Source organism: Bufo bufo, chromosome 3 (genome assembly GCF_905171765.1).
Source record: "Bufo bufo chromosome 3, aBufBuf1.1, whole genome shotgun sequence".
In the NCBI taxonomy this organism is placed as follows: Eukaryota; Metazoa; Chordata; class Amphibia; order Anura; family Bufonidae; genus Bufo; species Bufo bufo.
This window is the reverse complement of record NC_053391.1, coordinates 472,462,238-472,484,761: the sequence shown is the minus strand read 5'-3', so window position 1 is coordinate 472,484,761 and position 22,524 is coordinate 472,462,238.

Sequence of the window (22,524 nt, the reverse complement as noted above, 5' to 3'; positions counted from 1 at the left end):
AAGCTCCTTAAGCTGCAGTCACTATTGCCCACAGTATCTTAAGAATTAAAAGACCAAGATTTTTCTGATGTCCGTCATTTCCTTGACAACCTGCTGTTGATTGTATGGCACAGCTTCTGTTGATGAACAATCCTCATTATATAGATGTTTGGCATGGAGCCTCTGTGATGTACATATAACCCCTTCCAGACACAGCTATTTTTCACCTTCCTGACCAAGACTAATTTTGAAAATCTGATATATGAGATTTTTTGTAACATATCATATTTCAGTTAGTGGTAAGTTTAAGTTAATATGCCTTACCTTTATTTTTTTTAAATCCTACATATGAAGAAATGTTTTTTAAGTAGAATTTTTAAGGCTTCTTTCACATTCGCGGTACAGACTTCTGGTAGTCTCTTCCAGCTTAAAATGCTGGGAATCAGCCAGAAAAAAAAAATGTTGCTGAATATTTGACAGATAGCTGCTGGATCTCAACTGGACCCCAATATAGTTAATGGGACCAGTAGGCATTTCAGTAGCATCCAGCAATGCAGGATCCAGAGAAGTCCGGCAGGCTGTTTTCTGCTGTAACAGCCTGCCAGAATGCTGTGCCGCAAAAGTGAAACTTGCATTAGACAGATCGGGATTCGTGATACCTCATAAAATTGTTAATTTTCACCATATTCTACTTTATGTTGGCATCATTTTGTAAACGTCTTTTTATTGTTTTAGGACGTTAGAAGACTTTGAATTTTAGAAGCAATTTTTTCTAATTTTCAAGAACATTTATAAAACTGACCTTTTGGCCTCATGCACACGACCGTTGTGTGCATCCGCGGCCGTTGTTCCGTTTTCCGTTTTTTTTTGCGGACCCATTGACTTTCAATGGGTCCGTGGAAAAATCGGAAAATGCACCGTTTGGCTTCCGCGTCCGTGATCCGTTTTTCCAGTCCGTGAAAAAAATATGACCTGTCCTATTTTTTTCACGGACAACGGTTCACGGACCCATTCAAGTCAATGGGTCCGTGAAAAATCACGGATGCACACAACATAGTGATCCGTGTCCGTGTCCGTGATCCGTGTCCGTTTTTCCTATCATTTTCAATGCAAACTTGACTTAGTTTTTTTTTTCACCTTTCATGTCCGTGGATCCTCCAAAAATCAAGGAAGACCCACGGATGAAAAAACGGACACGGATCACGGAAAAACGGAACCCGTTTTTGCGGACCGCAAAAAAATACGGTCGTGTGCATGAGGCCTTTATAAGGAACTATTCAATTCTAAAGTCATTTAGAGGGACTTACCTAATAGAAACCATCCATAAATGACCGCATTTTAGAGAGTACGCATCTAAAATTATTCAAAGCTGATTTGAGAAACATTGTTGCTAGATGTTCCACAAGCATTTAAAAATGTCACTAATTTGTTATTTGAATGGTTGCTAAATATACATTATTTGGCATTCAAACACACTAGAACCTCAAAAAGAACATGAGGGACTCATAATAAGTCAATAATGGCCATATTAATTCTTTAAAATCCACTTTAAAACTTATCTGTGCTAATAGACATGGCTGTCTTAGAGGTTGTCCATGGTTTTACTATAGAAACATAGAAACATAGAATGTGTCGGCAGATAAGAACCATTTGGCCCATCTAGTCTGCCCAATATACTGAATACTATGGATAGCCCCTGGCCCTATCTTATATGAAGGATGGCCTTATGCCTATCCCATGCATGCTTAAACTCCTTCACTGTATTTGCAGCTACCACTTCTGCAGGAAGGCTATTCCATGAATCCACTACTCTCTCAGTAAAGTAATACTTCCTGATATTACTTTTAAACCTTTGCCCCTCTAATTTAAAACTATGTCCTCTTGTATAAACGGAAAATGCAAATGTGATCGCACACTACATCCAGCACTCTGCCCTCCATGCTGGATGAGACATTGGTTTATATTTTGGCCAAAGCATAGTAAGCCACTCACCGCGTCAAGGTCGTCTCATGAGTGGTCCCTAACTCTTGTTCCTACCTGTTCATGGGCCATGACAGCCACATAAAATCCAGGGAATGCAGGTCAGCATGCAAGCCAAGTACACTTTGCTTGTAACCCCGTCCGGTGCCATTACAGCTTTCATCGGATCCAGGGATGCAAGTACCAACATGCATGGGACCACTCATGAGACGACCTTGACGCGGTGAGTGGCTTACTATGCTTTGGCCAAAATATAAACCAATGTCTCATCCAGCATGGAGGGCAGAGTGCTGGATGTAGTGTGCGATCACATTTGCATTTTCCGTTTATATATGTATTTCGCCATAGTGATCTGCACCTACAGGCAGGTTGTGCTGACCCAACCCCTTATTTTTTTCTTTGTAGTATATATTGGAGGCGTGGCGATCTCCTTGGAGTCATTGCACACCTGACCAGTTAATCTGTCCTTGAGGCTGGTTTTAAAGTCAGTATAAAACTGAGTCTGCTTGTATAGAACCTACCATTAGCCATCTGGCTCCAGGAGAAGTATATGGTGGGTTCAGCATGCATGTTGGTACTTGCATCCCTGGATCCGATGAAAGCTGTAATGGCACCGGACGGGGTTACAAGCAAAGTGTACTTGGCTTGCATGCTGACCTGCATTCCCTGGATTTTATGTGGCTGTCATGGCCCATGAACAGGTAGGAACAAGAGTTAGGGACCACTCATGAGACGACCTTGACGCGGTGAGTGGCTTACTATGCTTTGGCCAAAATATAAACCAATGTCTCATCCAGCATGGAGGGCAGAGTGCTGGATGTAGTGTGCGATCACATTTGCATTTTCCGTTTATATATGTATTTCGCCATAGTGATCTGCACCTACAGGCAGGTTGTGCTGACCCAACCCCTTATTTTTATGTCCTCTTGTAGCAGTTTTTCTTCTTTTAAATATTCTCTCCTCTTTTACCTTGTTGATTCCCTTTATGTATTTAAAAGTTTCTATCATATCCCCTCTGTCTCGCCTTTCTTCCAAGCTATACATGTTAAGGTCCTTTAATCTTTCCTGGTAAGTTTTATCCTGCAATCCATGTACTAGTTTAGTAGCTCTTCTGTGGACTCTCTCCAAAGTATCAATATCCTTCTGGAGATATGGTCTCCAGTACTGCGCACAATACTCCAAATGAGGTCCCACTAGTGCTCTGTAGAGCGGCATGCTCTACTGGTAATGCCTCTCCCTATACACCCAAGCATTCTGCTAGCATTTCCTGCTGCTCTATGACATTGTCTGCCTACCTTTAAGTCTTCTGAAATAATGACCCCTAAATCCTGTATCACTGATTTTATAATCTGCTCTTGGGTTTTTACGCCCCAGGTGCATTATCTTGCACTTATCAACATTAAGTTTTACTTGCCAGATTTTTGACCATTCCATTCCTTTTAAATCCTTCTCCATTTGGTGTATCCCTCCAGGAACATCAACCCTGTTACAAATCTTTGCGTCATCAGCAAAAAGACACACCTTACCATCGTGGCCTTCTGCAATTTTGCTGATAAAGATATTAAACAATATGAGTCCCAGAACAGATCCCTGAGGTACCCCACTGGTAACAAGACCATGGTCTGAATATACTCCATTGACTACATTACATTACTATTCATAGTCTATCTTCAGGATAGACAATCAATATCTGATTGGTGTTAGTTTGACACCCTGCACCCCTGGTGATCAACTGTGGACAAAGCTGGTGACTGTAGTGCTGCTCTCATTGATGTGAATTTGGGTAGCACTGCAGTAACAATAAATACACAATGGACGGAGCTGTGTGTGGGGTTACCTTGAAGGAGCTGATAGGCATGGGTATGGGGAGTAAGGTTCAGGCAGGCAAGATATCAACGGTCTATCCTGAGGATGGGCCATCATCAGTAAAATCATGGACAACCCCTTTAAGAACAGTGTCTGGAAAATTGCATCCAGATCTATTCAGTTTAAATTATTACCATTTAAAAATTACTTTTATATTTCCCATAGCCAATTCCGCCAGGTTCCTCTGGATGAAGTGGGAAATAATAAGTAGTATTATACCATGTGAGGCATTCAGTGGAACGCATATTAAAAGTGGAAGATAGCAGATACAAGGACTTTGTGCAGAACACCCCATATGACACATTTATACTCATGGCATAATTATATCAAAGATAAAATAACTTCTGTGAAAAGAGGTTTGGGCTACAGAGATGCCTTTTTGCTATTTTATCAGAATTTCTCAGCATTTAATACATTATGTAAGTGATGAAAAGACTACTAAAGAATAATGTCCCTGAGGGTGATTGACCAACCATGAAAATGTAAGTGAAGTATTGGTAAGAATGAAGCTCCATCTTTGGAACCACTCTGCAGATTACATTGCAGAACTATACATAGCAATACCCTCTATACGTTGTTTTTTTCTGGACTGTACTCTATAACCATGGGAATATTATGATTATAACCTGCATGGTCGCATCTGTTGACAGGTTTTATCACCTGTACCTGCAGTACATTAAGACTATAAACTGCTATAAAGGTCCACAGGGGAAGTGTGAAATTTCCCTGCAGACCTGTACACTATTGTCAGATTGCCCCCATGGCAAAACAGAGCATTTACAGATCAAACATCCTATTAGTAAAATGCTGTTTATGGTGCATATCATTGAGAAAGACTGAATTTTATCCCATCTAAATAAAAAATAAAATTTTTTGTCCATACAAACACATTAAAGGGACACTGACAGGGCCAATAAGCATATTGAGGTATATATATGGCAGTACAGGTCTTATAATGGGTATTACAATCATCTAAGTATCCCCCCTGTCCACATTATACATACAGTAAACTTAAGTTTTATAACCTGCTCCAACGGTCTTCAATCTGCCCAAGGGGCGGCGTTTCACCTCTCTTGCGCCCAGCCAGCCTCCCCCAACTGCCGCTTTGAAGCGCCGCCCAGCTCATGAATATTCAGTTTGCTGGGCGGCTTCTGCGGTCCCCGCTCTCAAGCGCTGCGCTTAACAGTGCCCGGCGCATGCGCCGGATCTTGTGAAGTCCGGTACAGTAAGCGCCGCCCAGCTCATCAATATTCACTTCGCTGGGCGGCGCTTACTGTCCCCGACTTCACAAGATCCGGCGCATGCGCAGGGCACTGTTAAGCGCAGCGCTTCAGAGCGGGGACCGCAGAAGCCGCCCAGCAAACTGAATATTCATGAGCTGGGCGGCGCTTCAAAGCGGCAGTTGGGGGAGGCTGGCTGGGCGCAAGAGAGGTGAAACGCCGCCCCTTGGGCAGATTGAAGACCGTTGGAGCAGGTTATAAAACTTAAGTTTACTGTATGTATAAGGTGGACAGGGGGGATACTTAGATGATTGTAATACCCATTATAAGACCTGTACTGCCATATATATACCTCAATATGCTTATTGGCCCTGTCAGTGTCCCTTTAAGGGTAAGTTTAACATAGCTTTCATCATAGAAAATTCTCAAGTTTTGACTAAAAAATCTGTTCCATGCATTTGAATGGGATTGTCTCTGCAGAATGTGCACAGATTTCTGCACAGATTAATTTTACTTCCTTCAGATTAATCAGAATGCTGGAAAAAAAAAATTTATTCGAACTCTGCATTGTGCCATACCTCCATAAATCTACCTAGAAACTTTCACAAGTCAGTGTTACCAGTTGGAGGTGTGACAGACTGTATAGGGACATACCCCTTTGACATGTGAAATGGTAATACCCAAATGAAGAGTTAGGGGAAAAGTTCACCCCCAAAGAAATTCATAGGGAATGGAAGTATTTACTAAAATAGACATGTCAGAAATGTCGAATTCCTAATTAAAGGGGTTATCCCATGACTAATGTAAAAAAATGAAAATTATGATAACATTTTTCTAACAAAGCGAGAACCAGCCCTGTACCTCACATGGATCCAGAGAATTCCCCATTCATTGCTCTGCTAGATTTATATCAAGCTGAAAGCTCAAGGGGGAGTGTCATTTCAGCTACAGCTCAGGGGGCGTGTCTCAGCTTTCCCTATCACAGCTCAGGAGGCAGTTGGAAGAAACTGAGCATGTGCGGCCATCTCATTGAGCAGGTCAAAGAAATAAGAAAAAAACAAACAGCAGGTGGCACTAAAGATACATTTTATTGAATAACTCAGTGGCTATGCAAAATGTTTATTTACATGCAATTTGAAACTTGTCAAATATTTTTCATGGGACAAGCCCTTTAAGTCTCATCACTAGACAGGATGCAAGACTGGCTCCATATCAAGGTCAAACCTAGAAATATGAATCCTAATAAATAATTACTGATTTGTGTGATACTCTGTCATGACCAAACAGACCATGGCTGAACTACACCTCCATTTACAGGGTGTACTGAAAGGCTAGACTTTTACCTTTCCTAAAACCCTTGTCATTTCCATATGTGACATGACCATACCGTACGCAGTTCACCCATGATGTATTCATAGTGGGCAAACTACTTTTGAACCTTCTTAAATTGCAGCTGTCTGGATACAAGGCAGTTGCAGCCTTTCACGTTCATTTTCATTCACCACAAGGGTAGGTTGGTCAAGGTCACAATACTGAGTGCACGGACTGATGTTATAGACTTAGACAGTGTGGACCAGAGGGAACCATTATGTTCTAACAGTCAACCTCTACACAGGCTGATGCTTCACATTATAGTAAACAGCAAAGGAATGTGCATGATTAAAGAGGTCCTTTACTGTATAGTAACCGCGTCCCAAAGTACATTTTAATCCCAATTCTTCACTCCCTCTTACCCCACAAATTTGGCATAATTGGGAAAGGATGCAAGTTACCCCCATGTTTAGAATATACCTGTATTTACTATTTTTAGAATGTACTGTAAAGGCCCCTTTACACCGGCCAACAATCCTAGGAATGCTCATTCCTGATAATTACCCTGTGTAAAAGATCACCCAATGATCATACATGTCATACATCAGGTGAAAGCCTCACTGCTGTAGGCATGTAAATAATAGTTTTTTGGGGGCAGCAGATCATGCTGTGTACACAGGGATCTGCTGCCCAGAATCAATAATTCTCTATGGGGACCCATATAGAGAAGATGATTGCTGCATGTAAAGGCAGCTCTTAACTCCTCTGAACCTTAGTACTGTACCAGTGTCAGATTGCTGGTATCATGGTTATGAATACAACGGTAGTGCAATAGCTGTGTACTATCTGGACTATGTGGCCAGTATTTTCTATTATTTCTGAAAATAAAGCTATATGATTCTGCAGAATGAAGACTGACATGCAAATTTCCTCATAAAGTTGACTGTAATCTGACATTAGGAGTCCAGTTTTTATTTCCATGTCAAATTTAAATGGTTTATCCCACTAAAATATTACTATGCAATGAATAGAGCATTTTAAATGATTACATGCAATATTAATAATTTTTTATGTACATTTTCCCTTTTGTTAGCACCCCCTGCTGTTCATCCTTCTGGTCCACCGCCTGTATTCTGTGGAAAACTAACACCCTGTTCACTTCTCCCCTCAGTGCTGGCATAGTAATTTTTATAGAGAAGGAAGCGAAGTATCCTTGACACTTTCTTTCATTCATCAATTTATTCATTCATCTATTTATTCATTCATCCCTACTTCTGAATTAGCAGGAATATATAGCTTCATATCTCTATCAGTAAAAAAGGAAATTGTGGGGTCAGTACATATATATCTGGGGCAACATGTTTAGGACTATTTTTATGCAAGGGAGGAAGGGGTAAACAAGAGCTAATTGAGTTACTGAGTGACTGCCCACCCACAGAAAGGCAAGCAAATCCTCTAGAAGGATTGTGAGTAAAACTATACATTTGTGGGATAACCTATTTAAAATTATACTATGTAAAACTGCTAAGAGCAATAGGTAGGAGCAATACTAGCATACCTTTTGCTGAGCTCTACTATCAGAAGGAGTGAGAAAATGAACTTGCATTCTGCCAGTCACTACAAGTACACAGGAGATGGTGCACTGCTCTATGCGGTGAGCTGCCCCGTCACTGTGCTCTGACAGCTGCAACATCCAACCAGAAAGCCACTACTTCTGTCACTTGCAGGAGCAGAAATTGGTAGAATAAAACTTCATATTGTCACTACCAGAGCTTTGAGACGTTCTCACAGCTCTGTTTCTCCACCCCTGTGATGATGTCACTACTAGAGCTTGGAGGAGTTCTCTCTGCTCTGTTTCTCTGCCCCTGTGTTGAGGTCTTTACTTTCTGTTTCCTTCCTCCCAGCTGTCCCTCCTGTGTTTGATTTCTCTGCCTTTAAATCACCCCTGCTCCTTTGTAGGGTGCGGATTATACTTTTCATTTGAGCTGTATCTCTCGCTTGAGTATCTTCACTTATGTGATATCTTTCAATGGACCTGAGTTCTGCTGAAGCAAGTACTTCGGATATTGTCTGCTGACTTTGGATCTGTTTTCACTGCTGCTGCAGCTCCTTCAGTTAAGTGTGCAGACATTGTGTGTTTCTGTTTGTTTGCTGACTGGATCCGAGGCGACCCCGGTTCCGTCCATATTCTGAGCAGGGCACCGGTGGCCGTGCCCCTTCCACTATTGTAGGGGTTACAGTGGTCATCAGCCTTAGGTACGCGGGCATGTCTCGATCCACCATCTGGATCTGGACATGTGCTTAGCAGCATAGGGAGAGCTTTTAGGGTCTGACAGGGGTCACCCTTTATCCTCCCTAGTCTGGGTCCGGTCAGTAGCTTATTCACTGTGTATGCTCTTGTTGCTCACATACAGCCGTGACATTATAACCTGCCTAAACCGTCCTTTTTGACATGGATCCGCTTTCTAACCTGGTTGACCGCATGCAGGGTCTTTCTTTGGAGGTAGCGGATCTCCGTCAATCTATGACTCAGCTTCATGCATTGGGCTCTGCTCCGGCCCATGGAGTCTGTTGCGAGCCAAAGGTCTCACTTCCGGAGACGTTCTCCGGGGGCAGTGAGAATTTTGTTCGCTTCAGAGAGGCATGCAAACTCCATTTTTGCTTGTGTCCCCATTCCTCTGGTAATGAGGAGCAGAGGGTGAGGATTGTCATCTCCCTGCTCAGGGGTAATGCTCAGACTTGGGCTTTTTCGCTGCCATCGGGGGATCCCTCCCTTCGATCCGTGGAAAGATTTTTTGTGGCCCTGGGGCAGATATATGATGACCCGGATCGTGTTGCTCTGGCTGAATCTAACTTACGTTTTTTATGCCAGAACAAACTGTCTGCGGAGCTTTATTGTTCTGAATTTCGGAGATGGGCAGCTGATTCAGGTTGGAATGATGCTGCACTCCGGAGTCAGTTCTGTCATGGTCTCTCAGAGAGATTGAAAGATGCGTTTGCTTTCCATGAGAGACCAACGTCCTTAGAGTCTGCCATGTCATTGGCGGTACGCCTTGACAGGCGTCTAAGAAAAAGAAACGAGACCTCTCTGTCCAGCCATTGTCAGTCTAGGGGCAGTGGTGCGGACTCATTCAGTGTGCAGGGGCCTCATCCTGTCTAGGTCCCCTCTGAGGAGGAGCCCATGCAGCTAGGTTGACTTGCCCCTGATAAAGGAGGATTTAATCCTCAGAGAATGGTGTGTTTTTGTTGCAGGGGCATAGGTCATTTGGCAAATGTTTGTCCGTCTAGGAAATTCATGAACTGTACTAAGAGTGATAATAAGAGAAAAACCTCAAAAGGTAAATCATCAAACTCTGCTTCATCTGCTACTTTGGGCAAGGTTGATGTAGGAATTGATGCTTTTCCTCTGACCTGCAGTTCCCGTTTTCTCCTTTCTGCCAAGGTGGCGCTAGAGAGCAAAGTCATTTCTTGTGAAATTTTTGTCGATAGTGGAGCGGCCGTCAATCTTATTGACACTCAATTTGTAGCCATGCATGGTTTTCAGGTTTGCACATTAGAAAAGGATATACCTGTTTTTGCTATTGACTCTGCTCCACTCTCACAGAGATCCCTGAAGGGCATTGTTCACAATATCCGGTTAGCTGTAGGTGACAATCATGTGGAGGATATATCTTGTTTTGTCCTTAACGGATTGCCTTCTTCTCTAGTTTTGGGGTTACCCTGGCTCACTAGACATAACCCCACTATTGATTGGCAAGGAAGGCAAATAAATGAGTGGAGTGAGTTTTGTAGAGAGAATTGTCTCACAGCGACTTTTGCAGAGGTGTCTACTAAAACTGTGCCATCATTTCTCTCTGATTTCTCGGACATGTTTTCCGAGAGCGGTGTTCAGGAGCTACCTCCTCACCGGGAGTTTGACTGTCCCATTAACCTCATTCCCGGCGCCAAGCTACCAAAAGCACGCCTCTACAATCTCTCACAATCGGAAAGAATCGCAATGCGAACCTATATCTCTGAGAGTCTCGATAAGGGGCATATTCGTCCCTCAAAATCACCTGTTGCTGCTGTTTTTTTTTTTTTTGTTAAAAAAAAAGATGGCTCTCTGAGACCGTGCCTAGATTTTAGGGAGCTGAACCGTATCACGATTCGCGATCCCTATCCCCTTCCTCTGATCCCGGACCTCTTCAACCAAATTGTTGGGGCCAAGGTTTTTTCCAAATTGGATTTGAGAGGCGCGTACAACCTGGTCAGGGTCAGAGAGGGGGATGAATGGAAAACGGCCTTTAATACCCCTAACGGGCATTTCGAGAATCTCGTTATGCCTTTCGGCCTGATGAATGCTCCGGCCGTCTTTCAGCATTTTGTTAACAGTATTTTCTACCATTTAATGGGGAAATTTGTATTGGTGTATCTTTATGATATTTTGATTTTTTCCCCTGATGTTCAGACCCATCAGGATCATCTTTTTCAGGTTCTGCGGATTCTGCGGGAAAATAAATTGTACGCCAAGCTGGAGAAATGTGTTTTTATGGTATCGGAGATTCAATTTCTGGGTTTTCTCCTCTCTGCTTCTGGTTTTCGCATGGATCCGGAGAAGATCCGTGCTGTGCTTAAGTGGGAGCTTCCTGAGAATCAGAAGGCTTTGATGCGCTTTCTGGGTTTTGCGAACTATTACAGAAAGTTCATTTTGAATTATTCCTCTGTTGTCAAACCCCTCACTGACATGACAAAAAAGGGGGCGGATTTTTCCTCTTGGTCGGAGGAGGCGCTTGCAGCTTTTTCTAAGATTAAAGAGAGTTTTGCGTCTTCTCCCATCTTGGTGCATCCCGATGTTTCCTTACCTTTTATTGTTGAGGTGGATGCTTCCGAGGTGGGTGTGTGTGCGGTTTTGTCCCAGGGCCCTTCTCCTACCAAATGGCGACCCTGTGCCTTTTTCTCTAAAAAACTCTCCCCGGCAGAGAAAAACTATGATGTGGGAGATAGGGAGTTGTTGGCCATCAAGTTGGCTTTCGAGGAATGGCGCCATTGGTTGGAGGGGGGCAGGCACCCTATCACCATTTTTACAGACCATAAGAATCTGGCGTACTTGGAGACGGCCAAGCGTATGAATCCGAGACAGGCCAGATGGTCTCTGTTCTTCTCCAGATTCAATTTTGTCGTTACATTCTGCCCTGGGATCAAAAATGTGAAGGCTGATGCTCTCTTTCGCTGTTTTCAGGGAGGAGGAAACTCCGAGGACCCGGGTCCCATTTTGGCGGAGGGGGTAGTTGTTTCTGCTCTGTATTCTGATTTGGAGGCCGAGGTCCAGGCTGCCCAGACTGAGGCACCTGCCCGTTGTCCTTCTGGGAAGTTGTTTGTGCCTCCTGAGTTACGTCACAAACTCTTCAAGGAGCATCATGATACTGTTCTTGCTGGTCACCCCGGGAGTAGAGCCACGGTAGATCTCATTGCTCGGAGATTTTGGTGGCCGGCTCTTCGTAAGTCAGTGGAGGGTTTTGTGGCTGCATGTGAGACGTGCGCTCGCGCTAAGGTCCCTCGTTCACGGCCTTCGGGTCCCCTTCTCCCGTTGCTCATACCTTCCCGTCCTTGGACACACCTGTCCATGGACTTTATCACGGATCTTCCTCGTTCCTCAGGGAGGTCGGTGATCCTGGTGGTGGTGGACCGTTTTAGCAAGATGGCTAATTTCGTACCCTTCCCTGGTTTACCCAATGCTAAAACGTTGGAGCAAGCTTTTGTCGACCATGTTGTTAAATTGCATGGCATTCCCTCTGATATTGTTTCCGATAGAGGCACGCAGTTTGTGTCCAGATTCTGGAAGGCTTTCTGTTCTCGCCTGGGGGTTCGGCTGTCCTTCTCTTCTGCTTTTCACCCGCAGTCGAATGGTCAGACTGAACGTGTCAATCAGAATCTGGATATTTGCGCTGTTTTGTGGCAGAGAACCAGGAGGATTGGTGTTCGTTTCTCCCTCTGGCTGAGTTTGCTCTGAACAACCGTCGTCAGGAATCTTCTGATAAGTCACCCTTCTTTGGTGCATATGGGTTCCATCCGCAGTTTGGGACATTCTCGGGAGGGGCTCCTTCTGGTTTGCCTGAGGAGGAGAGATTTTCCTCGTCTTTGTCTACCATTTGGCAAAAGATTCAGAGTAATCTTAGAAAGATGAGTGAGAAATATAAGCGTGTGGCTGATAAGAGACGTGTGCCTGGTCCGGACCTGAATGTGGGTGATCTGGTGTGGTTGTCTACAAGAAATATTAAACTGAAGGTTCCCTCCTGGAAATTGGGTCCCAAGTTTATTGGGCCTTATAAAATCTTGTCAGTCGTCAATCCTGTTGCCTTCCGTCTTGATCTTCCACGGGTTTGGAAGATACATAATGTATTTCACAGATCTCTCTTAAAACCATATGTTCAGCCCACGGTACCCTCCTCTTTGCCTCCTCCTCCGATTTTGGTAGATGGCAATCTGGAGTTTGAGGTTTCCAGAATTGTGGACTCTCGCATTGTCCGCGGTTCTCTTCAGTACCTCGTTCATTGGAAGGGTTATGGTCCTGAGGAGAGGATGTGGGTCCCGGTGTCGGACATTAAAGCCACTCGCCTCATCAGGGCATTTCATAGGGCTCATCCTGAGAAGGTGGGTCCTGGGTGTCTGGAGTCCACCCGTAGAGGGAGGGGTACTGTCACTACCAGAGCTTTGAGACGTTCTCACAGCTCTGTTTCTCCACCCCTGTGATGATGTCACTACTAGAGCTTGGAGGAATTCTCTCTGCTCTGTTTCTCCGCCCCTGTGTTGAGGTCTTTACTTTCTGTTTCCTTCCTCCCAGCTGTCCCTCCTGTGTTTGATTTCTCTGCCTTTAAATCACCCCTCCTCCTTTGTAGGGTGTGGATTATACTTTTCATTTGAGCTGTATCTCTCGCTTGAGTATCTTCACTTATGTGATATCTTTCAATGGACCTGAGTTCTGCTGAAGTAAGTACTTCGGATATTGTCTGCTGACTTTGGATCTGTTTTCACTGCTGCTGCAGCTCCTTCAGTTAAGTGTGCAGACATTGTGTGTTTCTGTTTGTTTTCTGACTGGATCCGAGGCGACCCCGGTTCCGTCCATATTCTGAGCAGGGCACCGGTGGCCGTGCCCCTTCCACTATTGTAGGGGTTACAGTGGTCATCAGCCTTAGGTACGCGGGCATGTCTCGATCCACCATCTGGATCTGGACATGTGCTTAGCAGCATAGGGAGAGCTTTTAGGGTCTGACAGGGGTCACCCTTTATCCTCCCTAGTCTGGGTCTGGTCAGTAGCTTATTCACTGTGTATGCTCTTGTTGCTCACATACAGCCGTGACACATATTCACACCGCTCGTGATAAAAGCACTGCAAAAGCTATATTTGTACTGCTCATTTGTACTGCTCTGCCTGGCACCATCATACGTGTTGCATGTGCAAAACTGCAGACTAATGTCACATGACCTTGTACTTCCATTTGTTGTACATCAGTTCACCTGATAAACCATGTGTCATGATCCTTTTGTCATACAATTTGTTCTTGTGTCTTATAGATTTATTTTAATAACTGCTGACAGACTCCTGTTATGAAAAAGGAGGGTTGTGCATGTTGAATTTCAACGTGCCCCATCCTTTGTTTTCAAAAAACTGTCTGGCGGCGCCTTACTTTTTTCTATTGAGAACACATATATTGTATGCTTGGCCAAATCTAGCATTACTGTGGATTGAGGGGGTTGGAAAGAACAGTAGTTATCAGAACAAGAGTTTGGCCCACAGCTAACTAAAGTGCATGGTCAGCTTTAGTAGCCATTCTACTCTGGGAAAAATGTCTGCTTCCCATGATAATTTTACACTCAAAATAAAAATGTCTATCACAGACTGAACCGCAGTACATAGCTTCATTAACGTGTAACATTAAAACATATAAAAAAAAATTGCAAAGAAACCACCACACAGAGAAACTGTCAAATACAAAAAGCAGTGGAACTATGACATTTGACAAAGTCAATTTAATACTAAAGAAAAATATTCATTTCACATAAGAAGACCATGTCTCCAGAAGGATATTGATACTTTGGAGAGAGTTCAGAGAAGAGCTACTAAACTAGTACATGGATTGCAGGATAAAACTTACCAGGAAAGATTAAAGGCCCTTAAGGGTACTTTCACACTAGCGGCATAGCTGCCGCTATTTCGCCGTTCCGCCGGACTGCCGCTCCGTCCCCATTGACTATTGACAGTTACAGTCAATAGGGACAGAGCGGCAGTCCGGCGGCACGGCGAAATAGCGGCAGGACGGACATGACAAGGTGAACAGCCTGTCGGATCTATCCTGCCGCTAGTGTGAAAGTAGCCTAACATGTATAGCTTGGAAGAAAGACGAGACAGAGGGGATATGATAAAAACTTTTAAATACATAAAGGGAATCAACAAGGTAAAAGAGGAGAGAATATTTAAAAGAAGAAAAACTGCTACAATAGGACTTAGTTTTAAATTAGAGGGGCAAAGGTTTAAAAGTAATATCAGGAAGTATTACTTTACTGAGAGAGTAGTGGATGCATGGAATAGCCTTCCTGCAGAAGTGGTAGCTGCAAATATAGTGGAGGAGTTTAAGCATGCATGGGATAGGCATAAGGCTATCCTTCATATAAGATAGGGCCAGGGGCTATCCATAGTATTCAGTATATTGGGCAGACTAGATGGGCCAAACGGTTCTTATCTGCCGACACATTCTATTTTTCTATGTTTAATTTAAATAATCAGAAGCAGAAAAAAAGCTGAAAATACCCTATGGTAACATGAAAAAAATACAGATCATAACAAGAAAATCTGTGAATATCACATCATGCTCACCAGAAAAAGTGGCCATGTGTAATGCATTTATTGAAAATAGTTTACAGTTTTTTGCAAACAATCGTGTACTGACATGACAAATAAAATATAAATCAGGAAGATGCTGACAGTAGTTTTAATCGAGCACCAAAGTGCTCTGGTGCTTGAGTAGAACACTTTGGGATGCTCGGGTGCTCTACCGAGCACCCGAGCACAATGGAAGTCAATGGGAGAACCAGAGCATTAAACCAGGCACCACCTGCTCTGAAGAGGGGTGGGTGTCTGGTTCACAGGAAAAGGTCAGAAATTGATGGAAACACCACAGAAATGGTTCGGGAACAGCATGGGGAGGATGTCTGGATGCATCTTGGACTCCTAGGTCGCTGCTGGGAACGATGTTGTCCGGAGTAGTATGCCACTTTTACAGACTGACAATAATACGCACAAAACCGAAGATAAAATCGATTTTAGAGGAAAAATTGTTAGGAAACATTCTTTCCTGTATACTTACTTCTATATAAAGTGCAAGCGCTGCCAAAAATTACAAGGAAGAAGCACTCTTATACAACCTGTATATCACATAAAGGAGGGCCTCATTCACATTGTGGTACAATTGTTCAGGTTGTGGGACTCCTACACTCATAAAGCCTTTGCACTAAGTGAAAGGGCTGCCAAAAATTACAAGGAACCAGCAGTCCAATACACCCTTTATTACACATAAAAAAGGGCATCATACACACCATTGAAAAATTATGATTGATGGCCTGCTGGTGAACCTCAAAAACATTAGGAGCAAGGGCCTGCTGGTGAACCTCTAAAACATTAGGAACGAGGGCCTGCTGCTGATCTGACCATCTAAAACATTAGGGGTGAGTGTCCGCTGCGGAGCTGACCCTCTAAAACATTAGGGGCAAGGGCCTGCTGCTGATCTGATCATCTGAAACATTAGGGGTGAGGGTCTGCTGCTGAGCTGACCATCTAAAACATTAGGGGCGAGGGCCTGCTGGTGACTCTCAAAAACATTAAGGGTGAGGGTCTGCTGCTGAGCTGACCCTCAAAAACATTATGAGCGAGAGCAGCCTAATAACCATGTTGATATGATGGAGGAGGAGGACGAGAAAAGGAAGATTTAACCATATACCCTTTTTTATGGTGGAAGGGGTGCATGGGAATACAGTGTATTCAATACACCATAAACGCCACATTTAAAGTGCCTTTATGTTCAGCTGCTTTCCTCTGGTGGAGTAGAGAAGTCAGGGGCAATCCAGGCCTTGTTCATTTTGATAAGAGTCAACCTGTCAGCATTTTCAGTTGACAGGCGGATGCGCTTATCCGTTATTATGCCCCCAGCAGCACTAAAAACCTGCTCTGACAAAACTCTGGCGGCAGGGCAGGACAGCACCTCCAAGGTGTAGAGCGCCAGTTCGTGCCACGTGTCCAGCTTAGACATCCAATAGTTGTAAGGCACAGAGGGATCACTGAGGACGCTGACACGGTCTGCTATGTAATCCTTCACCATCTTCCAAAACTTTTCCTTCCTTGTGACACTAGGCCGCGCATCAGGATGAGGGTGTGTCATGCCCCACTCTGACGATGTGCGGAGGTCGGCCAGGATTGCAGCACGAGTTTAGTGTTTGTTTTTGAGCCGTGCTCGACCGCCTGGTTCGCTTCTTCCATTGTCTATTCCGTCTCGTCCTTGGACGCATTTGTCTATGGACTTTATTACGGATCTGCCGAGTTCCTCCGGGAGAACAGTGATTTTGGTGGTAGTTGACTGTTTCAGTAAAATGGCTCACTTTATACCACTAACGAATTTGCCTAACGCTAAGACTCTTGCGCAGATTTTTGTGGATAATATTGTGAAATTGCATGGTATTCCTTCAGACGTGGTCTCTGATAGGGGCACGCAGTTTGTCTCCAGGTTTTGGAGGGCGTTCTGCTCTCGGCTTGGCATTCAACTTTCATTCTCTTCGGCTTTTCATCCGCAGTCGAATGGTCAGACAGAGCGTACTAATCAAAATCTGGAGACCTACTTGAGGTGCTTTGTGGCTGATAATCAGGAGGACTGGTCCTCATTCTTGTCCTTAGCAGAATTTGCGCTGAATAACCGTAGGCAGGAGTCCACGGGTAAGTTTTCCATTTTTTGGCGCATACGGTTTCCATCCTCAGTTTGGTACCTTTTCTGGGTCTGGTTCCTCTGGGATGCCAGAGGAGGAGAGATTCTCTTCTGCCTTGTCCTCCATCTGGCGGAGGATTCAAGGAAATTTGGAGAGGATGGGTGAGAGGTATAAACGAATGGCTGACAGGAGACGTGTGACTGGTCCGGACCTGTGTGTGGGTGATCTGGTGTGGTTGTCGACTCGAGAGTTCTTCGGGGTTCCCTTCAGTACCTGGTGCACTGGAGGGGATACGGTCCTGAGGAGAGGATGTGGGTTCCGGCGGTGGATGTCAACGCCAGCCGACTGGTGAGGGCTTTTCATAGGTCCCATCCAGATAAGGTTGGTCCGGGGTGTCCGGAGGTCACCCGTAGAAGGGGGGGTACTGTCATGCCCAACTCTGACGATGTGCGGAGGTCGGCCAGGATTGCAGCACGAGTTTAGTGTTTGTTTTGGAGCCGTGCTGGATCCGCCTCTCATCAGGTGCACTGGGTGGGGTCATTAGTTTAAAGGGCTCACCAGCCCAGTGCTCTGAGCGGATTATACAAATCATTGTGGTCTTGGAAGCTAGGAAGGAAGGTTCTCTGTCTGTTCCAGCTCAGAGAGATAAGTGTGATTTCTGGTTTAGTTATTTTGTGTCATCTTTTCCATCCTGGTTCTGTGCGAGCAGGCTGCTCCTATTTCCCCTCTTCACCATCTCAGGGACGTTAGGGTTTTGTCAGCCCAGGCACGGGGACACCTCATACCTACCTTAAAGGTCTGTAGGTGGGCTGAGCAGTGCAGGGAAAGAGGTCAGGGATTAGCTAGGAGGTGACCCTTCCCCTGTCTCTCGCCCAGAGCCTGGTTGGTAGGTTTTCTGTTATTCTGAGTGCACGCCCGCCGTGACATTATAATCCGCCATACTGTGACTGCCAACACTCAGTGGTTTTGTGATGGCGTCAATTGATGCACTGGTTGACCGCATGCAGGGTTTATCCCTAGAGGTTGCAGATCTGTGTGGTTCGGTCACACAGTGTCAGAGGTTTCTGGCATCAGGTACAGGTCAAATTGGTGGGGAGCCTAAAGTCGCTCTTCCCGAGAAATTTACAGGGGGTACGGATGATTTTTTCCATTTTAAAGAGTTATGTAAATTGTATTTTCGACTGCGTCCATTTTCGTCAGGTAATGAAGATCAGAGGGTTGGTATCATCATGTCTCTGCTTAAAGGGGACGCGCAATCCTGGGCTTTTTCTCTGCCGCCCGATTCTCTGGCCCTCCGGTCGGTGGAGGAATTTTTCAAAGCCCTGGGATTGATTTACGATGATCCGGATCGGGTCTCGATGGCAGAATCGATATTGCGTAACTTACTACATGGTAAACGTACTGCAGAGGTTTACTGTATAGAGTTTAGGAGATGGGCTACTGAGTCGGGGTGGAACGACCCCGCGTTACGTAGTCAGTTTTGTCAGGGGTTGTCTGAAAGGTTGAAAGATGGCTTTTCATGAGTACCCGGATACTCTGGAGAATGCTATGTCTTTGGCTATACGGTTGGATAGACGTATTAGAGAGAGGTGTAAGGGTCCCTCTGTGCAGGGGATCCCTCCTGCGTGTGGTTTTGTCTCACCTGCTGCCCAGGGGGATATTACTTATAACTCTGGGGTAGGGGAGGAACCCATGCAGTTAGGACAGATATCTTGTCATTCTGATAGTAGAGACTTTAGGAAAGTGCAAAATCTAGGTTACTACTGTGGAAAGAGGGGTCATTTTATTTTTTCTTGTCCTTATGTTAAACCACAGGTGGAAGAGAAAAAGAAAAAAGAAAAAAAAACTTCCTTCACACTTGGTAGTATGAATGGGGTGGTGGAGCAGACAGGTATGCAAGCTCCCTGCATTTCTCGTTTTCTCCTTCCAGCTATGGTGGCGCTAGAGTCAAATGATGTGTTTGTTGATGTATTCCTTGATTGTGGTGCTGGGGTAAACTTAATTGACTTTCTTTTTCTTCAAAACCTAGGACTAAGTATTTGCACTTTGGAGAATGAGATTCGTGTTTTTGCAATTGATTCTTCCCCTCTTTCTCAAAGGAGCCTTACTCACATTGTTCATGGTATTCATTTAAGGGTGGGTGATTCACATGCTGAAATTATTTCTTGTTTTGTCATGAAGGATTCGCCAGCTCTTTTAGTTTTGGGGTTGCCATGGTTGACTAGACATAACCCAATTATAGACTGGCAAGCGAGACAAATCATTGGTTGGAGTGAGTTTTGTTCGGATAATTGTCTTGGCACATCTATCTCTGGTGTGTCTATTACGGCTTTACCTCAGTATCTCTCCGATTTTGCGGATGTCTTTTCGGAGGGTGGGGCTCAGGAATTGCCCCCTCATCGAGACTATAATTGTCCAGTTAATCTCATTCCGGGGGCTAAGTTGCCAAAGTCTCGGCTTTACAACCTCTCTCAACCCGAAAGAGAGGTCATGCGAAAGTATGTCGCCGAGAGTTTGGCAAAGGGTCATATTAGACCATCTAAGTCTCCAGTGGCAGTAGGTTTGTTCTTTGTAAAGAAAAAGGATGGATCACTGAGACCGTGTTTGGATTTCCGGGAATTGAACCGTATTACAGTCCGGGATCCATATCCCTTTCCTTTGATCTCTGATCTTTTTGATCAGATTGTTGGAGCCAAGGTGTTCTCCAAGTTGGATTTGAGGGGGGCCTACAATCTGATCAGAATCAAGGAAGGGGATGAGAGGAAAACGGCCTTTAATACGCTCGAGGGTCATTTTGAGAACCTGGTGATGCCTTTTGGGTTGACTAACGCGCCAGCAGTGTTTCAGCGATTCGTCAATGACATTTTTCATCACTTGGTGGGGAGGTTCGTGGTGGTTTACCTGGATGACATTTTGATTTATTCTCTTGATTTAAAGACCCATCAGGATCATGTGAGACAGGTTTTGACGATCCTTCGGGAGAATAAGTTGTATGCCAAATTAAAGAAATGTTTGTTTGCGGTGCAAGAGCTTCCGTTCTTGGGATACATGCTTTCTGATTCCGGTTCTCGTATGGACCCCGAAAAGGTCCGGGCGGTTCTGGAGTGGGACCGACCTGAGAATCAGAAAGCTTTGATGCGGTTCTTGGGGTTTACGAATTATTAAAGAAAATTTATTTCGAATTATTCTACCATAGTAAAACCTCTTACTGATATGACCAAGAAGGGCGCTGATGTCTCTGTCTGGTCGGATGAGGCATTGCAGGCCTTTTCGGCTATTAAGGAGCGTTTTGCGTCTGCTCCCATTCTGGTGCAGCCTGATGTGTCTCAACCATTCGTAGTGGAGGTTGATGCATCAGAGGTGGGGGTCGGGGCGGTGCTGTCTCAGGGTTCATCTCCTGGCAAGTGGGTCCCGTGTGCCTTCTTCTCCAAGAAGCTCTCCGTCGCCGAGAGGAATTATGATGTTGGAGATAGAGAGTTGTTGGCTATCAAGTTGGCCTTTGAGGAATGGCGTCACTGGTTAGAGGTGGCGTCTCACCCCGTTACGGTGTATACTGACCATAAGAATTTGGCTTACCTGCAATCTGCCAAGCGTCTGAACCCTAGGCAGGCCAGATGGTCACTGTTTTTTAACCAGGTTCAATTTTGTGGTTACCTTTCGCCCAGGGGTCAAGAATGTCAAAGCAGATGCCTTGTCTCGCAGCTTTCCTGGGGGAGATGATTCAGAAGATCCTGCTCAGATTTTGGCGGATGGGGTGGTGGTCTCTGCTCTGTACCCTGAATTGGAGATGGAGGTGTTGGGAGCCCAGGAGGGGGCTCCTGGTTCTTGTCCCCCAGGGAGGCTGTTTGTTCCTGAGGGCCTACGATACAAGGTGTTCAAGGAACATCACGATACTGTTCTCGCTGGACATCCTGGTGGTAAGTCCACCTGTGATCTAGTATCCCGGAGGTTCTGGTGGCCAGGGTTACGTAAGAGCATTGAGAATTACGTGACAGCTTGTGAAACCTGCGCTCGGTCAAAGGTTGCTCATACTCGACCGCCTGGTTCGCTTCTTCCATTGTCTATTCCGTCTCGTCCTTGGACGCATTTGTCTATGGACTTTATTACGGATCTGCCGAGTTCCTCCGGGAGAACAGTGATTTTGGTGGTAGTTGACTGTTTCAGTAAAATGGCTCACTTTATACCACTAACGAATCTGCCTAACGCTAAGACTCTTGCGCAGATTTTTGTGGATAATATTGTGAAATTGCATGGTATTCCTTCAGACGTGGTCTCTGATAGGGGCACGCAGTTTGTCTCCAGGTTTTGGAGGGCGTTCTGCTCTCGGCTTGGCATTCAACTTTCATTCTCTTTGGCTTTTCATCCGCAGTCGAATGGTCAGACAGAGCGTACTAATCAAAACCTGGAGACCTACTTGAGGTGCTTTGTGTCTGATAATCAGGAGGACTGGTCCTCATTCTTGTCCTTAGCAGAATTTGCGTTGAATAACCGTAGGCAGGAGTCCACGGGTAAGTCGCCATTTTTTGGCGCATACGGTTTCCATCCTCAGTTTGGTACCTTTTCTGGGTCTGGTTCCTCTGGGATGCCAGAGGAGGAGAGATTCTCTTCTGCCTTTTCCTCCATCTGGCGGAGGATTCAAGGGAATTTGGAGAGGATGGATGAGAGGTATAAACGAATGGCTGACAGGAGACGTGTGACTGGTCCGGACCTGTGTGTGGGTGATCTGGTGTGGTTGTCCACTAAGAATATCAAGTTGAGAGTGCCATCTTGGAAACTGGGTCCTAGATTTATTGGTCCGTATAAAATTTCTGCGGTAATCAATCCTGTGGCGTTTCGGCTCTTCCGCAGACTTGGAGGATCCATGATGTGTTCCACAGGTCTTTACTAAAAAAATACGTGAGACCGGTGGAACCATCGCCATTGCCTCCTCCTCCTGTTCTGGTCGAGGGAAACTTGGAGTTTGAGATCTCCAGGATTCTCGACTCGAGAGTTCTTCGGGGTTCCCTTCAGTACCTGGTGCACTGGAGGGGATACGGTCCTGAGGAGAGGATGTGGGTTCCGGCGGTGGATGTCAACGCCAGCCGACTGGTGAGGGCTTTTCATAGGTCCTATCCAGATAAGGTTGGTCCGGGGTGTCCGGAGGTCACCCGTAGAAGGGGGGGTACTGTCATGCCCAACTCTGACGATGTGCGGAGGTCGGCCAGGATTGCAGCACGAGTTT